General features: G+C 43.1%; 1 long non-coding RNA gene across 8 annotated transcripts in view; it reads left to right on the top strand.

Moving 5' to 3' along the window:
- LOC115851889 (uncharacterized) overlaps window positions 1–20,220 on the top strand; it is a 51,658-nt gene that overhangs the window by 2,911 nt on the left and 28,527 nt on the right. For 7 of the 8 annotated variants that reach the window (XR_009565223.1, XR_009565222.1, XR_009565220.1 and 4 more), the window contains one exon: window positions 3,114–3,277. This is a non-coding gene — a long non-coding RNA (uncharacterized lncRNA). Of the gene's footprint in view, window positions 1–324; window positions 403–3,113; window positions 3,278–20,220 lie in introns of all 8 variants that reach the window. The other variant, XR_011377695.1, reaches the window with a different exon arrangement.

Raw genomic sequence — 20,220 nt, 5'->3', positions numbered from 1 at the left:
TGCTTTCGGGTGGGCGCCGGCCCCGCGGAAGGTCCCAGTGGGAAGTTGTGGGCACGTGGGGACCCAAGCAGGGCTGCCCGCGCTGTGCTCGGGAGGGGCCGGGTGCTTTGGCTGCCGTGGCTTCTCGGGACCACCAGGTCATCACACGTTGCCCACGGAGCGTGCGTCATCCTGTGCTCCCCTCCCAACTCGCGGCCTCGTCGGGCAGCTGTGTAACAGAATTCTCACAGAGCATCTCACTGCGTGGAGAAAGCATCCCCACCCTCCTTCCTGCGCGTCAGGACCACCCCCCAGGGCACCAGCCCCTCCTTCCCTTCCTTCCAGGGCCCAGGGACCAGCTTTGGAGCCCGTGCCACTCACTCCAAACGTCACCGTTTGACAGCCAACAGTTACACGACGGAGGTTTGTAACCCACGTGCCTCCGTCCCGACGTGTGTGTCTATGGGACGGATTCTCACGCCTGCACCCTGGGCAGCCGGGCCCTCCCGGTGCTGGGCGCCTGCAGCGCTGTTTCAGGCGGGGCTGCCGTCCCTAAGCGGGTGACTTGGGCTGAGTCACAGAGGAGAACTGCCCCTCTCCACAGGGCCTCCTCTCCTCCCCCCGCAGCGCCCCTTTCCAGCAGTGACGGTCTCAGTGTGTCACCTTGGCCTCTAAGATCTAGATGCATAAGCTCAGAAGCCCTAGAGCTTTGCAACCTAAAACCAAAGCCCTACGCAGCTCAGTGGGCAGACGGCCCAGCCTCCAAAGTCTGAAAGTTGGTTTTGGCCCCTGATGTCTGGGTTCTCGTTGCTTTGTGGGCCAGCAGCTATTCAGAGGGCCTCCTTCTGTCTCTCCAGAACTGCTTCTCCAGCCATTGTTCTTTGCTTTAGCACAGTAAATGCTGGCTCTTTTCTGGGTCAAAACTCTTTTCAGATGTGATGGAAGCTACAGGAGAATGTGGACGTGCACTGCACGCGCGCGCACTCTCTGATACATTTGGTTATAATTTAATTCTTTGTGTGGATTTGCGGTTTTGAAAACTTGGTTTAAGAGCGTTCAGTGATGGTCTCGAGGACAGAAGAAGGTGCCCACGAGAGAATCTTTCCGATCTCCTGTTCACCGCTCGCTGGCTTAACTAGCGTTGTCTCCTTTTTCTCTTTTTTAAAAATTGTGAAATACACATATAACTTCCCATTTGAGCTACTTTTAAGTGTACAATTAAGCGGCATTAGGTACATTCACAATGTTGTGTGGCCATCGTCACCGCCCATCTCCGGAACTTTCCATCGTCCCAAACTGGAACTCTGTCCCCATTAAACACTAGCTTCCCCTTCCTTCCCCTCCCCGATCCCGGAGCCCCTGGCCCCCACCATCTACTTCCTGCCTCTGTGCATTTGACCTCTCCAGGCACCTCATGTGAGTAGGATCTTACAGCATTTGCCCTTTTGTGACGGGCTTATTTCACTTAGTATTACATCCTCAAGGTTCAGCCACATTGAATTTCCTGAATTTTTTCCTTCCTTGCAGAGTTTCCTTCCTTTTTAAGGCTGAATCATATTCTGGTGTATGTATGGACCACATTCTGTTCATACAGCAGTGGGTGTACACTTGGTTTGCTTCCAGTTTTTGGTTATTGTGAATAATGCTGCTACGAACATGTATACATGTCTCGTGGAGACCTTGCTTTCAGTTCTTCGGGGTACACACCCAGTAGAATTGCTTTTTTAAAAATGTGAGGAGCTGCCATAATGTTTTCCACCATGGCTGTACCGCTTTATGTTTCTGCCGACGGCACATAAGGGTGCCAATTTCTCCACCCCCTCACCAGCACTTACGGCGATTTTTGTTGGTTTGTTTTTGGTTGGCGGCCATCCTGGTGGGTGTGAGGGGGCATCTCGTAGCTGTGCTTCGCCCTGGTGGTCGGTGATGCTGAGCATCTTTTCTTGTGCTTAGTGGCCATTCATACATCTTCTTTGGAGACATGTCTATTCAAGTCCTTTGCTTATTTTATTTACTTATTTTTTAACATCTTTATTGGAGTATGATTGTTTTACATTGTTGTGTTAGTTTCTGCTTTATAACAAAGTGAATCAGCTATACATATACATATATCCCCATATCTCCTCCCTCTTGCATCTCCCTCCCTCCCACCCTCCCTATCCCACCCCTCTAGGTGGTCACAAAGCACCGAGCTGATCTCCCTGTGCTATGCGGCTGCTTCCCACTAGCTATCTACCTTACGTTTGGTAGTGTATATATGTCCATGCCACTCTCTCAGTTCGTCCCAGCTTACCCTTCCCTCTCCCCATGTCCTCAAGTCCATTCCCTACCTCTGCATCTTTATTCCTGTCCCGCCCCTAGGTTCTTCAGATCCGTTTTGTTTTTTTTAGATTCCATATATATGTGTTAGCATACGGTATTTTTCTCTTTCTGACTTACTTCACTCTGTATGACAGACTCTAGGTCCATCCATCTATCTCACTACAAATAACTCAGTTTCATTTCTTTTCATGGCTGAGTAATATTCCATTGTATATATGTGCCACATCTTCTTTATCCATTCCTCTGTCAGTGGACACTTAGGTCCTTTGCTCGTTTTAAAATCAGGTTGTCTTTTTGTTGAGTTGTAGTAGTTCCTTTTATATCCTGGATATCAGCCCTTATCAGGTACAGGCTTGCAGTATTTCCCCCATCCTATGGGTTGCCCTTTTACTCTCTTGTGCCTTTTGAAACACTAAGGTTTTAAGTTTTGACGTGGTCCAACTGGTCCGTTTTTGTTGTTGTTGTTGCTTGTGCTTTGTCACAGCAGTGGAGGAATAGATTGAGGAGTAACCAAGTGCCGTGTCCGAGGCATTTGTTATACTGAGTCACAGCACTAAAGCTGTAAGAGGAAGAAGCTACAGAGACAGGCTGGGAGCATGAGGAAAAGCTTTACAGGCCTTAGTGAACAGGGAAGCTTGCTAGGTGGGAATGGGAGTTCCCTCGTACAAGCAGCAGCAAGGAAACCCGTGTGACCGCTGGGAATGAGGGGGTGCGGTAAAGGTGCCACAGGAGATTAAGAAAGATACGAAACATCACAACCTGGGTCCTTCCCTCTTTCTAGCAGGCATGTGACGACCAGAATTCTATTTCAGATAAATTGCTCCTTCAAAAGTCTGGAGGACACTGGGAAATGGAAGAGACCGGAGGCCCAGAGGCAACTAGAAGCCTGTTCAGATTTCCGGGAGGGACAGGAATCCGCCGACGGTGATGGGGATGGAGCAGCGTGAACGTCCGTGCAGCCAAGTGAACGAAGCAGGTGAGGCACAGACAGGAGGTGTGGGGAGGGGACAGTTGAAGGTGACATGCTTGTGGCTGAGTGTGACTGGAACACGGCAGATGAGTGAGGAGTGGCGGGAGAGAGCAGGTCGCCGGGGACAGGCTGAGATCCGTGCGAGGTGTGCAGGAGACAGCGAGACTCCCCACAGACGTAGGCCTTTGCTTGAGCGCTTTTTTTTTCCTAACATCTTTATTGGGGTATAATTGCTTTACAATGGTGTGTTAGTTTCTGCTTTATAACAAAGTGAATCAGTTATACATATGTTCCCATATCTCTTCCCTCTTGGGTCTCCCTCTCTCCCACCCTCCCGATCCCACCCCTCCAGGTGGTCACAAAGCACCGAGCTGATCTCCCTGTGCTATGCGGCTGTTCCCACTAGCTATCTACCTTACGTTTGGTAGTGTATATATGTCCATGCCTCTCTCTCGCTTTGTCACAGCTCACCTTCCCCCCCCCATATCCTCAAGTCTGTTCTCTAGTAGGTCTGTGTCTTTATTCCTGTCTTACCCCTAGGTTCTTCATGACATTTTTTCCCCTTAAATTCCATATATATGTGTTAGCATACGGTGTTTGTCTTTCTCTTTCTGACTTATTTCACTCTGTATGACAGACTCTAGGTCTGTCCACCTCATTACAAATAGCTCAATTTCGTTTCTTTTTATGGCTGAGTAATATTCCATTGAATATATGTGCCACATCTTCTTTATCCATTCATCCGATGATGGGCACTTAGGTTGTTTCCATCTCCGGGCTATTGTAAATAGAGCTGCAATGAACGTTTTGGTACATGACTCTTTTTGCATTATGGTTTTCTCAGGGTATATGCCCAGTAGTGGGATTGCTGGGTCATATGGTAGTTCTATTTGTGTTTTTTTAAGGAACCTCCATACTGTTCCTCATAGTGGCTGAACCAATTCACATTCCCACCAGCACTGCAGGAGTGTTCCCTTTTCTCCACACCCTCTCCAGCATTTATTGTTTCTAGATTTTTTGTTGATGGCCATTCTGACTGGTGTGAGATGATATCTCATTGTAGTTTTGATTTGCATTTCTCTAATGATTAATGATGAGCATTCTTTCATGTGTTTGTTGGCAGTCTGTATATCTTCTTTGGAGAAATGTCTATTTCTCCATTTTTGGATTGGGTTGTTTGTTTTTTTGTTACCGAGCTGCATGAGCTGCTTGTAAATTTTGGAAATTAATCCTGTGACAGTTGCTTCATTTGCAAATATCTTCTCCCATTCTGAGGGTTGTCTTCTGGTCTTGTTTATGGTTTCCTTTGCTGTGCAAAAGCTTTTAAGTTTCATTAGGTCCCATTTGTTTATTATTTTTTTTATTTCCATTTCTCTAGGAGGTGGGTCAAAAAGGATCTTGTTGTGATTTATGTCATAGACTGTTCTGCCTATGTTTTCCTCTAAGAGTTTGATAGTGTCTGGCCTTACATTTAGGTCTTTAATCCATTTTTTTTAATGGAAAACATTTATTTATAGAATAGTAATTTCTATCATTATGTTTCATGTCTGGAAAAGAGAAAAATTCTACAACATAAAATCTGTTTCTCATACTTTCATACAAAGGATATATTTCAGAAATTATAGAGTAATTGTCAATGAACAAAAATTTAGATATATATTATTCACTGTGGGGGATATTTTCGTTAAGATGAAACTCAATTATTACTTCTAAATTCCAAGAACTCCTTTTTTCTTTTTTTTTTGGTTTTTTTTTTTTAACATCTTTATTGGGGTATAATTGCTTTACAATGGTGTGTTAGTTTCTGCTTTATAACAAAGTGAATCAGTCATACATAAACATATGTTCCCATATGTCTTCCCTCTTGCATCTCCCTCCCTCCCACCCTCCCTATCCCACCCCTCCAGGCTGTCACAAAGCACCGAGACAATATCCCTGTGCCATGCAGCTGCTTCCCACTAGCTATCTACCTTACTACGTTTGTTAGTGTGTATATGTCCATAACTCTCTCTCGTCCTGTCACAGCTCACCCTTCCCCCTCCCCATAACCTCAAGTCCGTTCTCTACGAGGTCTGCGTCTTTATTCCTGCCTTACCCCTAGGTTTTTCATGACATTTTTTTTCTTAAATTCCATATATATGTGTTAGCATACGGTATTTGTCTTTTTCTTTCTCACTTACTTCACTCTGTATGACAGACTCTAGGTCCATCCACCTCATTACAAATAGCTCAATTTCATTTCTTTTTATGGCTGAGTAATATTCCATTGTATATATGTGCCACATCTTCTTTATCCATTCATCCGATGATGGGCACTTAGGTTGTTTCCATCTCCGGGCTATTGTAAATAGAGCTGCAACGAACATTATGGTACATGACTCTTTTTGAATTATGGTTTTCTCAGGGTATATGCCCAGTAGTGGGATTGCTGGGTCATATGGTAGTTCTATTTGCAGTTTAAGGAACCTCCATACTGTTCTCCGTAGTGGCTGAACCAATTCACATTCCCACCAGCAGTGCAAGAGTGTTCCCTTTTCTCCACACCCTCTCCAACATTTACTGTTTCTAGATTTTTTGATGGCCATTCTGACTGGTGTGAGATGATATCTCATTGTAGTTTTGATTGGCATTTCTCTAATGATCAATGATGTTGAGCATTCTTTCATGTGTTTGTTGGCAGTCTGTATATCTTCTTTGGAGAAATGTCTATTTAGGTCTTCTGCCCATTTTTGGATTGGGTTGTTTGTTTTTTTGTTACCGAGCTGCATGAGCTGCTTGTAAATTTTGGAGATTAATCCTTTGTCGGTTGCTTCATTTGCAAATATTTTCTCCCATTCTGAGGGTTGTCTTTTGGTCTTGTTTATGGTTTCCTTTGCTGTGCAAAAGCTTTGAAGTTTCATTAGGTCCCATTTGTTTATTTTTGTTTTTATTTCCATTACTCTAGGAGGTGGGTCAGAAAGGATCTTGCTGTGATTTATGTCATAGAGTGTTCTGCCTATGTTTTCCTCTAAGAGTTTGATAGTGTCTGGCCTTACATTTAGGTCTTTAATCCATTTTGAGTTTATTTTTGTGTATGGTGTTAGGGAGTGATCTAATCTCATACTTTTACATGTACCTGTCCAGTTTTCCCAGCACCACTTATTGAAGAGGCTGTCCTTTCTCCACTGTACATTCCTGCCTCCTTTATCAAAGATAAGGTGACCATATGTGCATGGCTTTATCTCTGGGCTTTCTATCCTGTTCCATTGATCTATCTTTCTGTTTTTGTGCCAGTACCATACTGTCTTGATTACTGTAGCTTTGTGGTATAGTCTGAAGTCAGGGAGCCTGATTCCTCCAGTTCCTTTTTCGTTCTCAAGATTGCTTTGGCTATTCAGGGTCTTTTGTGTTTCCATACAAATTATGAAATCTTTTGTTCTAGTTCTGTGAAAAATGCCAGTGGTAGTTTGATAGGGATTGCATTGAATCTATAGATTGCTTTGGGTAGTAGAGTCATTTTCACAATGTTGATTCTTCCAATCCAAGAACGTGGTATATCTCTCCATCTATTTGTATCATCTTTAATTTCTTTCATCAGTGTCTTATAAGTTTCTGCATACAGGTCTTTTGTCTCCTTAGGTAGGTTTATTCTTAGATATTTTATTCTTTTTGTTGCAATGGTAAATGAGAGTGTTTTCTTGATTTCACTTTCAGATTTTTCATCATTAGTATACAGGAATGCCAGAGATTTCTCTGCATTGTTTCCTGCTACTTTACCAAATTCATTGATTAGCTCTAGTAGTTTTCTGGTAGCATCTTTAGGATTCTCTATGTGTAGTATCATGTCATCTGCAAACAGTGACAGCTTTAGTTCTTCTTTTCCGCTTTGGATTCCTTTTATTGCTGTAGCTAAAACTTCCAAAACTATATTGAATAAGAGTGGTGAGAGTGGGCAACCTTGTCTTGTTCCTGATCTTAGTGGAAATGCTTTCAGTTTTTCACCATTGAGGATGAGGTTGGCTGTGGGTTTGTCATATATGGCCTTTATTATGTTGAGGAAAGTTCCCTCTATGCCTACTTTCTGCAGGGTTTTTATCATAAATGGGTGTTGCATTTTGTCAAAAGCTCTCTCTGCATCTATTGAGATGATCATATGGTTTTTCTCCTTCAATTTGTTAATAAGGTTTATCACCTTGATAGATTTGCATATATTGAAGAATCCTTGCATTCCTGGAATAAACCCCACTTGACCATGGTGTATGATCCTTTTAATGTGCTGTTGGATTCTGTTTCTAGTATTTGGTTGAGGATTTTTGCATCTATGTTCATCAGTGATATTGGCCTATAGTTTTCTTTCTTTGTGACATCCTTGTCTGGTTTTGGTATCAAGGTGATGGTGGCCTTGTAGAATGAATTTGGGAGTGTTCCTCTCACTGCTATATTTTGGAAGAGTTTGAGAAGGATAGGTGTTAGCTCTTCTCTAAATGTTTGATAGAATTCGCCTGTGAAGCCATCTGGTCCTGGGCTTTTGTTTGTTGGAAGATTTTTAATCACAGTCTCAATTTCAGTGCTTGTGATTGGTCTGTTCATAGTTTCTATTTCTTCCTGATTCAGTCTTGGCAGGTTGTGCATTTCTAAGAATTTGTCCATTTCTTGCAGGTTGTCCATTTTATTGGCATAGAGTTGCTTGTAGTAATCTCTCATGATCCTTTGTATTTCTGCAGTGTCAGTTGTTACTTCTCCTTTTTCATTTCTAATTCTATTGATTTGAGTCTTCTCCCTTTTTTTCTTGATGAGTCTGGCTAATGGTTTATCTATTTTGTTTATCTTCTCAAAGAACCAGCTTTTAGTTTTATTGATCTTTGCTATTGTTTCCTTCATTTCTTTTTCATTTATTTCTGATCTGATTTTTATGATTTCTTTCCTTCTGCTAACTTTGGGGTTTTTTTGTTCTTCTTTCTCTAATTGCTTTAGGTGCAAGGTTAGGTTGTTTATTCGAGATGTTTCCTGTTTCTTAAGGTGGGCTTGTATTGCTGTAAAGTTCCCTCTTACAGCTGCTTTTGCTGCATCCCATAGGTTTTGGGTCGTTGTGTCTCCATTGTCATTTGTTTCTAGGTATTTTTTAATTTCCTCTTTGATTTCTTCAGTGATCACTTCGTTATTAAGTAGTGTATTGTTTAGCCTCCATGTGTTTGTATTTTTTACAGATCTTTTCCTGTAATTGATATCTAGTCTCATGGCTTTGTGGTCAGAAAAGATACTTGATACAATTTCAATTTTGTTAAATTTACCAAGGCTTGATTTGTGACCCAAGATATGATCTATCCTGGAGAATGTTCCATGAGCACTTGAGAAAAATGTGTATTCTGTTGTTTTTGGATGGAGTGTCCTATAAATATCAATTAAGTCCATCTTGTTTAATGTCTCATTTAAAGCTTGTGTTTCCGTGTTTATTTTCATTTTGGATGATCTGTCTATTGGTGAAAGTTGGGTGTTAAAGTCCCCTACTATGAATGTGTTACTGTCGATTTCCCCTTTTATAGCTGTTAGTATTTGCCTTATGTATTGAGGTGCTCCTATGTTGGGTGCATAAATATTTACAATTGTTATATCTTCTTCTTGGATCGATCCCTTGATCATTATGTAGTGTCCTTCTTTATCTCTTCTAATAGTCTTTATTTTAAAGTCTATTTTGTCTGATATGAGAATTGCTACTCCAACTTTCTTTTGGTTTCCATTAGCATGGAATATCTTTTTCCATCCCCTTACTTTCAGTCTGTATGTGTCTCTAGGTCTGAAGTGGGTCTCTTGTAGACAGCATATATATGGGTCTTGTTTTTGTATCCATTCAGCTAATCTGTGTCTTTTGGTGGGAGCATTTAATCCATTTACATTTAAGGTAATTATCGATATGTGTGTTCCTATTCCCATTTTCTAAATTGCTTTGGGTTTGTTCTTGTAGGTCTTTTCCTTCTCTTGTGTTTCTTGCCTAGATAAGTTCCTTTAGCATTTGTTGTAAAGCTGGTTTGGTGGTGCTGAACTCTCTCAACTTTGCTTGTCTGTAAAGGTTTTAATTTCTCCATCAAATCTGAATGAGATCCTTGCTGGGTAGAGTAATCTTGGTTGCAGGTTTTTCTCCTTCATCACTTTCAGTATGTCCTGCCACTCCCTTCTGGCTTGCAGGGTTTCTGCTGAGAGATCAGCTGTTAACCTTATGGGGATTCCCTTGTGTGTTATGTGTTATTTTTCCCTTGCTGCTTTTAATATGCTTTCTTTGTATTTAATTTTTGACAGTTTGATTAATATGTGTCTTGGCGTGTTTCTCCTTGGATTTGTCCTGTATGGGACTCTCTGTGCTTCCTGGACTTGATTAACTATTTCCTTTCCCATATTAGGAAAGTTTTCAACTATAATGTCTTCAAATATTTTCTCAGTCCCTTTCTTTTTCTCTTCTTCTTCTGGAACCCCTATAATTCGAATGTTGTTGCGTTTAATGTTGTCCCAGAGGTCTCTGAGACTGTCCTCAGTTCTTTTCATTCTTTTTTCTGTATTCTGCTCTGCAGTAGTTATTTCCACTCTTTTACCTTCAGGTCACTTATCTGTTCTTCTGCCTCAGTTATTCTGCTATTGATCCCACCTAGAGTATTTTTAATATCATTTATTGTGTTGTTCAGCGTTGTTTGTTTGCTCTTTAGTTCTTCTAGGTCCTTGTTAAATGTTTCTTGCATTTTGTCTAGTCTATTTCCAAGATTTTGGATCATCTTTACTATCATTCTGAATTCTTTTTCAGGTAGACTGCCTATTTCCTCTTCATTTGTTAGGTCTGGTGGGTTTTTATCTTGCTCCTTCATCTGCTGTGTGTTTTTCTGTCTTCCCATTTTGCTTATCTTACTGTGTTTGGGGTCTCCTTTTCACAGGCTGCAGGTTCGTAGTTCCTGTTTGTTTTGGTGTCTGTCCCCAGTGGCTAAGGTTGGTTCAGTGGGTTGTGTAGGCTTCCTGGTGGAGGGGACTAGTGGCTGTGTTCTGGTGGATGAGGCTGGATCTTGTCTTTCTGGTGGGCAGGTCCATGTCTAGTGGTGTGTTTTGGGGTGTCTGTGGCCTTATGATTTTAGGCAGCCTCTCTGCTAATGGGTGGGGTTGTGTTCCTGTCTTGCTAGTTGTTTGGCATAGGGTGTCCAGCACTGTAGCTTGCTGGTCGTTGAGTGAAGCTGGGTGCTGGTGTTGAGATGGAGATCTCTGGGAGATTTTTGCCATTTGATATTATGTGGAGCTGGGAGGTCTCTTGTGGACCAGTGTCCTGAAGTTGGCTCTCCCACCTTAGAGGCACAGGACTGACGCCTGGCTGCAGCACCAAGAGCCTTTCATCTACACGGCTCAGAATAAAAGGGAGAAAACGTAGAGAGAAAGAATTAGTAGAAATAGGAAGAAGGAAAGAAAGGAAGAAAGGAGGGAAGGGAAGGAAGGAAGAAAGAAAGAAGAAAAGGAAAGAAAGAAAGGAGGGAGGGAGGGAGGGATGGACGGTGGGAGGAAGGAAGGAAGGAGGGAAGGAAGAAAAACAGAAAGAAGATAAAGGAAAATAAAGTAAAATATAATAAAGTTATTAAATTAAAAAATAATTATTAAGAAAAAAGTTTTTTTTAAAAAAACGGACGGATAGAACCTTAGGACAAATGGTGGAAGCAAAGCTATACAGACAAAATCTCACACAGAAGCATACACATACACACTCACACAAAGAGGAAAAGGAGAAAAAAATCATAAATCTTGCTCCCAAAGTCCACCCCCTCAATTTGGGATGACTCGTTGTCTATTCAGGTATTCCACAGACGCAGGTACATCACGTTGATTGTGGAGCTTTAATCCGCTGCCCCTGAGGCTGCTGGGACAGATTTCCCTTTCTCTTCTTTGTTCTCACAGCTCCCGGGGCTCAGCTTTGGATGTGGCCCCGCCTCTGCGTGTAGGTGGCCAGAGGGCATCTGTTCCTCGCTCAGACAGGACGGGGTTAAAGGAGCCGCTGATTCGGGGGCTCTGGCTCACTCAGGCCGGCGGGGAGGGAGGGGCATGGAGTTGGGGGCGGGGCTGCGGCGGCAGAGGCCGGCGTGACGTTGCAGCAGCCTGAGGCGCGCCGTGCGTTCTCCCGGGGAAGTTGTCCCTGGATCCCGGGACCCTGGCAGTGGCGGGCTGCACAGGCTCCGCGGAAGGGGGGTGTGGATAGTGACGTGTGCTCGCACCCAGGCCCTTTGGTGGCGGCAGCAGCAGCCTTAGCGTCTCCCACCCGTCTCTGGGGTCCGCGCTGTTAGCCGCGGCTCGCGTCCGTCTCTGGAGCTCCTTTAAGCAGCGCTCTGAATCCCCTCTCCTCGCGCACCAGGAAACAAAGAGGCAAGAAAAAGTCTCCTGCCTCTTCGGCAGCTCCAGACTTTTCCCCAGGCTCCCTCCCGGCTAGCCGTGGCGCACTAACCCCCTGCAGGCTGTGTTCACGCCGCCAACCCCAGTCCTCTCCCTGCGCTCCGACCGAAGCCCGAGCCTCAGCTCGCAGCCCCGCCCGTCCCGGCGGGGGAGCAGACAAGCTTCTCGGGCTGGTGAGTGCCGGTCGGCACCGATCGTCTGTGCGGGAATCTCCCTGCTTTGCCCCCCCCACCCCTGTGGCTGCGCTCTCTTCTGCGGCCCCGAAGCTTCCCCCCTCCGCCACCCGCAGTCTCCGCCCGCGAAGGGGCTCCTAGTGTGTGGACACCTTTCCTCCTTCACGGCTCCCTCCCACTGGTGCAGGTCCCGTCCCTATCCTTTTGTCTCTGTTTATTCTTTTTTCTTTTGCCCTACCCAGGTACATGGGGAGTTTCTTGCCTTTTGGGAGGTCTGAGGTCTTCTGCCAGCCTTCAGTAGGTGTTTTGTAGGAGTTGTTCCACGTGTAGATGTATTTCTGGTGTATCTGTGGGGAGGAAGGTGATCTTATCTTACTCTTCCGCCATCTTCCTATGAATCCAAGTATTTTTCTTAATTACTAAATATTTTCAGGATTAAGACATGTTAACTGTTCCTGATGAGGCTGTAACACCCCTGGAGGGCGAGGATACTCGTTATTTCTTACATGTTTCTTCTCAGTGCCTAGTCCCGCCACAGATGATCTGTCACGTACGAGGGGAAACGTACTTTAAAAAAAAAAAAATTATTTTATGGAAAATAGTTGATTTACGATGTTGTGTTAATTTTTGCTGTACAGCAGAGTGATTCAGTTATACACATAAATACATTCTTTTTCACATTCTTTTCCATCATGGTTTATCACAGGATATGGAATACAGTTCCCTGTGCTGTACAGTAAGACCTTGTTTATCCATTCTATATATAATAGCTTATATCTGCTAATCCCACCTCCCAGTGCATCCCTCCCCACCTCCCTGACCCTTGGCAACCACGAGTCTGTTCCCTATGTCTGTGAGTCTGTTTCTGTTTCACAGATAAGCTCATTTGTGCTGTATTTTAGATTCCACGTATAAGGGATATCATATGGTATTTGTACTTCCTCTGCCTGACTGACTTCACTTAGTATGATAATCTCAAGGTCCATCTGTGTTGCTGCAAATGGCATTATTTCCTTCGTTTTTATTGCTGCGTAGTATTCCACTGTGTATATATGGCACATCTTCTCTATCCATTCATCTGTCGATGGACACTTAGGTTCCTTCCATGCCCTGGCTATTGCAAATAGTGCTGCAGTGAACACTGGGGAGCATGTATCTTCTCGAATTAGAGTTGTCTCTGTATATATGCCCAGGAATGGGATTGCTGCATCCTATGGTGGCTCTATTTTCAGTTTTTTGAGGCACCTCCATACTGTTCTCCATAGTGGCTGCACCAATTTACATTCCCACCGACAGTGTAGGAGGGCTCCCTTTACTCCACACCCTCTGCAGCATTTGTTATTTATAGACTTTTTCATGATGGCCATTCTGATCTGTGTGAGGTGGTACCTCGTAGTTTTGATTTGCATTTTTCTGACAACTAGCGATGCTGAGCATCTTTTCATGTGCCTGTTGGCCGTTTGTGTGTCTACTTTAGAGAAATGTCTATTTAGATCTTCCCTTTTTTTTTTTTAACATCTTTATTGGGGTAAAATTGCTTTACAATGGTGTGTTAGTTTCTGCTTTATAACAAAGTGAATCAGTCATACATAAACATATGTTCCCATATGTCTTCCCTCTTGCGTCTCCCTCCCTCCCACCCTCCCTCTCCCACCCCTCCAGGCTGTCACAAAGCACCAAGCCAATATCCCTGTGCCATGCGGCTGCTTCCCACTAGCTACCTACCTTACTACGTTTGTTAGTGTGTATATGTCCATGACTCTCTCTCGTTCTGTCACAGCTCACCCTTCCCCCTCCCCATAACCTCAAGTCCATTCCCTAGTAGGTCTGCGTCTTTATTCCTGCCTAACCCCTAGGTTCTTCATGACATTTTTTTTCTTAAATTCCATATATATGTGTTAGCATACGGTATTTGTCTTTTTCTTTCTCACTTACTTCACTCTGTATGACAGACTCTAGGTCTATCCACCTCATTACAAATAGCTCAATTTCATTTCTTTTTATGGCTGAGTAATATTCCATTGAATATATGTGCCACATCTTCTTTATCCATTCATCCGACGATGGGCACTTAGGTTGTTTCCATCTCCGGGCTATTGTACATAGAGCTGCAATGAACATTTTGGTACATGACTCTTTTTGAATTTTGGTTTTCTCAGGGCATATGCCCACTAGTGGGATTGCTGGGTCATATGGTAGTTCTATTTGTAGTTTTTTAAGGAACCTCCATACTGTTCTCCACAGTGGCTGAACCAATTCACATTCCCACCAGCAGTGCAAGAGTGTTCCCTTTTCTCCACACCCTCTCCAGCATTTATTGTTTCTAGATTTTTTGATGATGGCCATTCTGACTGGTGTGAGATGATATCTCATTGTAGTTTTGATTGGCATTTCTCTAATGATTAATGATGTTGAGCATTCTTTCATGTGTTTGTTGGCAGTCTGTATATCTTCTTTGGAGAAATGTCTATTTAGGTCTTCTGCCCATTTTTGGATTGGGTTGTTTTTTTTTTTGTTACCGAGCTGCATGAGCTGCTTGTAAATTTTGGAGATTAATCCTTTGTCGGTTGCTTCATTTGCAAATATTTTCTCCCATTCTGAGGGTTGTCTTTTGGTCTTGTTTATGGTTTCCTTTGCTGTGCAAAAGCTTTGAAGTTTCATTAGGTCCCATTTGTTTATTTTTGTTTTTATTTCCATTACTCTAGGAGGTGGGTCAGAAAGGATCTTGCTGTGATTTATGTCATAGAGTGTTCTGCCTATGTTTTCCTCTAAGAGTTTGATAGTGTCTGGCCTTACATTTAGGTCTTTAATCCATTTTGAGTTTATTTTTGTGTATGGTGTTAGGGAGTGATCTAATCTCATACTTTTACATGTACCTGTCCAGTTTTCCCAGCACCACTTATTGAAGAGGCTGTCCTTTCTCCACTGTACATTCCTGCCTCCTTTATCAAAGATAAGGTATCCATATGTGCGTGGGTTTATCTCTGGGCTTTCTATCCTGTTTCATTGATCTATCTTTCTGTTTTAGTGCCAGTACCATACTGTCTTGATAACTGTAGCTTTGTAGTATGGTCTGAAGTCAGGGAGCCTGATTCCTCCAGTTCCTTTTTCGTTCTCAAGATTGCTTTGGCTATTCGGGGTCTTTTGTGTTTCCATACAAATTGCAAAATTTTTTGTTCTAGTTCTGTGAAAAATGCCAGTGGTAGTTTGATAGGGATTGCATTGAATCTGTAGATTGCTTTGGGTAGTAGAGTCATTTTCACAATGTTGATTCTTCCAATCCAAGAACATGGTATATCTCTCCATCTATTTGTATCATCTTTAATTTCTTTCATCAGTGTCTTATAAGTTTCTGCATACAGGTCTTTTGTCTCCTTAGGTAGGTTTATTCCTAGATATTTTATTCTTTTTGTTGCAATGGTAAATGGGAGTGTTTTCTTGATTTCACTTTCAGATTTTTCATCATTAGTATATAGGAATGCCAGAGATTTCTGTGCATTAATTTTGTATCCTGCCACTTTACCAAATTCATTGATTAGCTCTAGTAGTTTTCTGGTAGCATCTTTAGGATTCTCTATGTATAGGATCATGTCATCTGCAAACAGTGACAGCTTTACTTCTTCTTTTCCGATTTGGATTCCTTTTATTTCCTTTTCTTCTCTGATTGCTGTGGCTAAAACTTCCAAAACTATGTTGAATAAGAGTGGTGAGAGTGGGCAACCTTGTCTTGTTCCTGATCTTAGTGGAAATGCTTTCAGTTTTTCACCATTGAGGATGATGTTGGCTGTGGGTTTGTCATATATGGCCTTTATTATGTTGAGGAAAGTTCCCTCTATGCCTACTTTCTGCAGGGTTTTTATCATAAATGGGTGTTGAATTTTGTCAAAAGCTTTTTCTGCATCTATTGAGATGATCATATGGTTTTTCTCCTTCAGTTTGTTAATATGGTTTATCACCTTGATTTGCGTATATTGAAGAATCCTTGCATTCCTGGAATAAACCCCACTTGATCATGGTGTATGATCCTTTTAATGTGCTGTTGGATTCTGTTTCTAGTATTTTGTTGAGGATTTTTGCATCTATGTTCCTCAGTGATATTGGCCTGTAGTTTTCTTTCTTTGTGACATCCTTGCCTGGTTTTGGTATCAAGGTGATGGTGGCCTCATAGAATGAGTTTGGGAGTGTTCCTCCCTCTGCTATATTTTGGAAGAGTTTGAGAAGGATAGGTGTTAGCTCTTCTCTAAATGTTTGATAGAATTCGCCTGTGAAGCCATCTGGTCCTGGGCTTTTGTTTGTTGGAAGATTTTTAATCACAGTTTCAATTTCAGTGCTTGTGATTGGTCTGTTCATATTTTCTATTTCTTCCTGATTCAGTCTTGGCAGGTTGTGCATTTCTAAGAATTTGTCCATTTCTTCCAGGTTGTCCATTTTATTGGCATAGAGTTGCTTGTAGTAATCTCTCATGATCCTTTGTATTTCTGCAGTGTCAGTTGTTACTTCTCCTCTTTCATTTCTAATTCTATTGATTTGAGTCTTTTCCCTTTTTTTCTTGATGAGTCTGGCTAATGGTTTATCTATTTTGTTTATCTTCTCAAAGAACCAGCTTTTAGTTTTATTGATCTTTGCTATCGTTTCCTTCATTTCTTTTTCATTTATTTCTTATCTGATCTTTATGATTTCTTTCCTTCTGCTAACTTTGGGGTTTTTTTGTTCTTTCTCTAATTGCTTTAGGTGCAAGGTTAGGTTGTTTATTCGAGATGTTTCCTGTTTCTTAAGGTGGGCTTGTATTGCTATAAAGTTCCTTCTTAGAGCTGCTTTTGCTGCATCCCATAGGTTTTGGGTCGTTGTGTCTCCATTGTCATTTGTTTCTAGGTATTTTTTAATTTCCTCTTTGATTTCTTCAGTGATCACTTCGTTATTAAGTAGTGTATTGTTTAGCCTCCATGTGTTTGTATTTTTTACAGATCTTTTCCTGTAATTGATATCTAGTCTCATGGCTTTGTGGTCAGAAAAGATACTTGATACAATTTCAATTTTGTTAAATTTACCAAGGCTAGATTTGTGACCCAAGATATGATCTATCCTGGAGAATGTTCCATGAGCACTTGAGAAAAATGTGTATTCTGTTGTTTTTGGATGGAGTGTCCTATAAATATCAATTAAGTCCATCTTGTTTAATGTATCATTTAAAGCTTGTGTTTCCTTATTTATTTTCATTTTGGATGATCTGTCCATTGGTGAAAGTGGGGTGTTAAAGTCCCCTACTATGAATGTGTTACTGTCGATTTCCCCTTTTATGGCTGTTAGTATTTGCCTTATGTATTGAGGTGCTCCTATGTTGGGTGCATAAATATTTACAATTGTTATATCTTCTTCTTGGATCGATCCCTTGATCATTATGTAGTGTCCTTCTTTATCTCTTCTAATAGTCTTTATTTTAAAGTCTATTTTGTCTGATATGAGAATTGCCACTCCAGCTTTCTTTTGGTTTCCATTTGCATGGAATATCTTTTTCCATCCCCTTACTTTCAGTCTGTATGTGTCTCTAGGTCTGAAGTGGGTCTCTTGTAGACAGCAAATATAAGGGTCTTGTTTTTGTATCCATTCAGCTAATCTGTGTCTTTTGGTGGGAGCATTTAATCCATTTACATTTAAGGTAATTATCGATATGTATGTTCCTATTCCCATTTTCTAAATTGTTTTGGGTTCGTTATTATAGGTCTTTTCCTTCTCTTGTGTTTCTTGCCTAGAGAAGTTCCTTTAGCAGTTGTTGTAGAGCTGGTTTGGTGGTGCTGAACTCTCTCAGCTTTTGCTTGTCTCTAAAGGTTTTAATTTCTCCATCAAATCTGAATGAGATCCTGGCTGGGTAGAGTAGTCTTGGCTGCAGGTTTTTCTCCTTCAACACTTTCAATATGTCCTGCCACTCCCTTCTGGCTTGCAGAGTTTCTGCTGAAAGATCAGCTGTTAACCTTATGGGGATTCCCTTGTGTGTTATTTATTGTTTTTCCCTTGCTGCTTTTAATATGTTTTCTTTGTATTTAATTTTTGACAGTTTGATTAATATGTGTCTTGGCGTATTTCTCCTTGTATTTATCCTGTATGGGACTCTCTGTGCTTCCTGGACTTGATTAACTATTTCCTTTCCCATATTAGGGAAGTTTTCAACTATAATGTCTTCAAATATTTTCTCAGTCCCTTTCTTTTTCTCTTCTTCTTCTGGAACCCCTATAATTCGAATGTTGTTGCGTTTAATGTTGTCCCAGAGGTCCCTGAGACTGTCCTCAGTTCGTTTCATTCTTTTTTCTTTATTCTGCTCTGCAGTAGTTATTTTCACTATTTTATCTTCCAGGTCACTTATCCGTTCTTCTGCCTCAGTTATTCTGCTATTGATCCCATCTAGAGTACTTTTAATTCCATTTATTGTGTTGTTCATCGTTGCTTGTTTCATCTTTATTTCTTCTAGGTCCTTGTTAACTGTATCTTGCTTTTTGTCCATTCTATTTCCAAGATTTCGGATCATCCTTACTATCATTATTCTGAATTCTTTTTCAGGTAGACTGCCTATTTCCTCTTCATTTGTTAGGTCTCGTGGGTTTTTAGCTTGCTCCTTCATCTGCTGTGTGTTTTTCTGTCTTCTCATTTTGCTTATCTTACTGTGTTTGGGGTCTCCTTTTTGCAGGCTGCAGGTTCATAGTTCCCGTTTGTTTTGGTGTCTGTCTCCAGTGGCTAAGGTTGGTTCAGTGGGTTGTGTAGGCTTCCTGGTGGAGGGGACTAGTGCCTGTGTTCTGGTGGATGAGGCTGGATCTTGTCTCTCTGGTGGGCAGGTTCACGTCTGGTGGTGTGTTTTGGGGTGTCTGTGGCCTTATTATGATTTTAGGCAGCCTCTCTGCTAATGGGTGGGCTTGTGTTCCTGTTTTGCTAGTTGTTTGGCATAGGTTGTCCAGCACTGTGGCTTGCTGGTCGTTGAGTGAAGCTGGGTGCTGGTGTTAAGATGGAGATCTCTGGGAGATTTTCGCCGTTTGATATTATGTGGAGCTGGAAGGTCTCTTGTTGACCAGTGTCCTGAAGTTGGCTCTCCTACCTCAGAGGCAGAGCCCTGACTCCTGGCTGGAGCACCAAGAGCCTTTCATCCACACGGCTCAGAATAAAAGGGAGAAAAAGTAGAGGGAATTAGTAGAAGTATGAGGAAAGAAAGAAGGAAAGGAGGGAAGGAAGGAAGGAAGGAAGAAAGAAGAAAAGAAGGAAAGAAGGCAAGAAGGAAAGAAAGGAGGGAGGGAGGAAGGAAGAAAGGAAGGAGGGAAAGAAGGAAAAAAGACAGAAAGAAAGAAGATACAGTAAAAATAAAATAAAGTATAATAAAGTTATTGCATTAAAAAATTCTTATTTAGAAAAAAAAAAGGGACGGATAGACCCTTAGGACAAATGTTGGAAGCAAAGCTATACAGACAAAATCTCACTCAGAAACATACACGTGGAGCTTTAATCCACTGCCCCTGAGGCTGCTGGGAGAGATTTCCCTTTCTCTTCTTTGTTCTCACGGCTCCCGGGGCTCAGCTTTGGATTTGGCCCCGCCTCTGCATGTAGGTCGCTGGAGGGCGTCTGTTCTTCGCTCAGACAGGACGGGGTTAAAGGAGCCGCTGATTCGGGGGCTCTGGCTCACTCAGGCCGGGGGGGAGGGAGGGGCACGGCGTGAGGGGCGGGCCTGCGGCGGCAGAGGCCGGCGTGACGTTGCACCAGCCTGAGGCGCCGTGCGCTCTCCCAGGGAAGTTGTCCCTGGATCCCGGGACCCTGGCAGCGGCGGCCTGCACAGGCTCCCCGGAAGGGGGGTGTGGAGAGTGACCTGTGCTCGCACACAGGCTTCTTGGTGGCGGCAGCAGCAGCCTTAGCATCTCATGCCCGTCTCTGGGGTCCGCGCTGTTAGCCGCGGCTCGCGCCCGTCTCTGGAGCTCCTTTAAGCGGCGCTCTTAATCCCCTCTCCTCGCGCACCAGGAAACAAAGAGGCAAGAAAAAGTCTCCTGCCTCTTCGGCAGCTCCAGACTTTTCCCCGGACTCCCTCCCGGCCAGCCGTGGCGCACTAACCCCCTGCAGGCTGTGTTCACGCCGCCAACCCCCGTCCTCTCCCTGCGCTCCGACCGAAGCCCGAGCCTCAGCTCCCAGCCCCGCCCGCCCCGGCCGGTGAGCAGACAAGCCTCTCGGGCTGGTGAGTGCCGGTCGGCACCGATCCTCTGTGCGGGGATCTCCCCGCTTTGCCCTCCGCACCCGTTGCTGTGCTCTCCTCCGCGGCTTCGAAGCTCCCCCCTCCGCCTCCCGCAGTCTCCGCCCGCGAAGGGGCTTCCTAGTGTGTGGAAACTTTTCCTCCTTCACGGCTCCCTCCCACTGGTGCAGGTCCCG

The sequence above is a fragment of the Globicephala melas genome, chromosome 9, assembly GCF_963455315.2.
Source record: "Globicephala melas chromosome 9, mGloMel1.2, whole genome shotgun sequence".
Classification (NCBI taxonomy): Eukaryota; Metazoa; Chordata; class Mammalia; order Artiodactyla; family Delphinidae; genus Globicephala; species Globicephala melas.
This window is presented reverse-complemented; position numbering and strand designations above follow the sequence as displayed.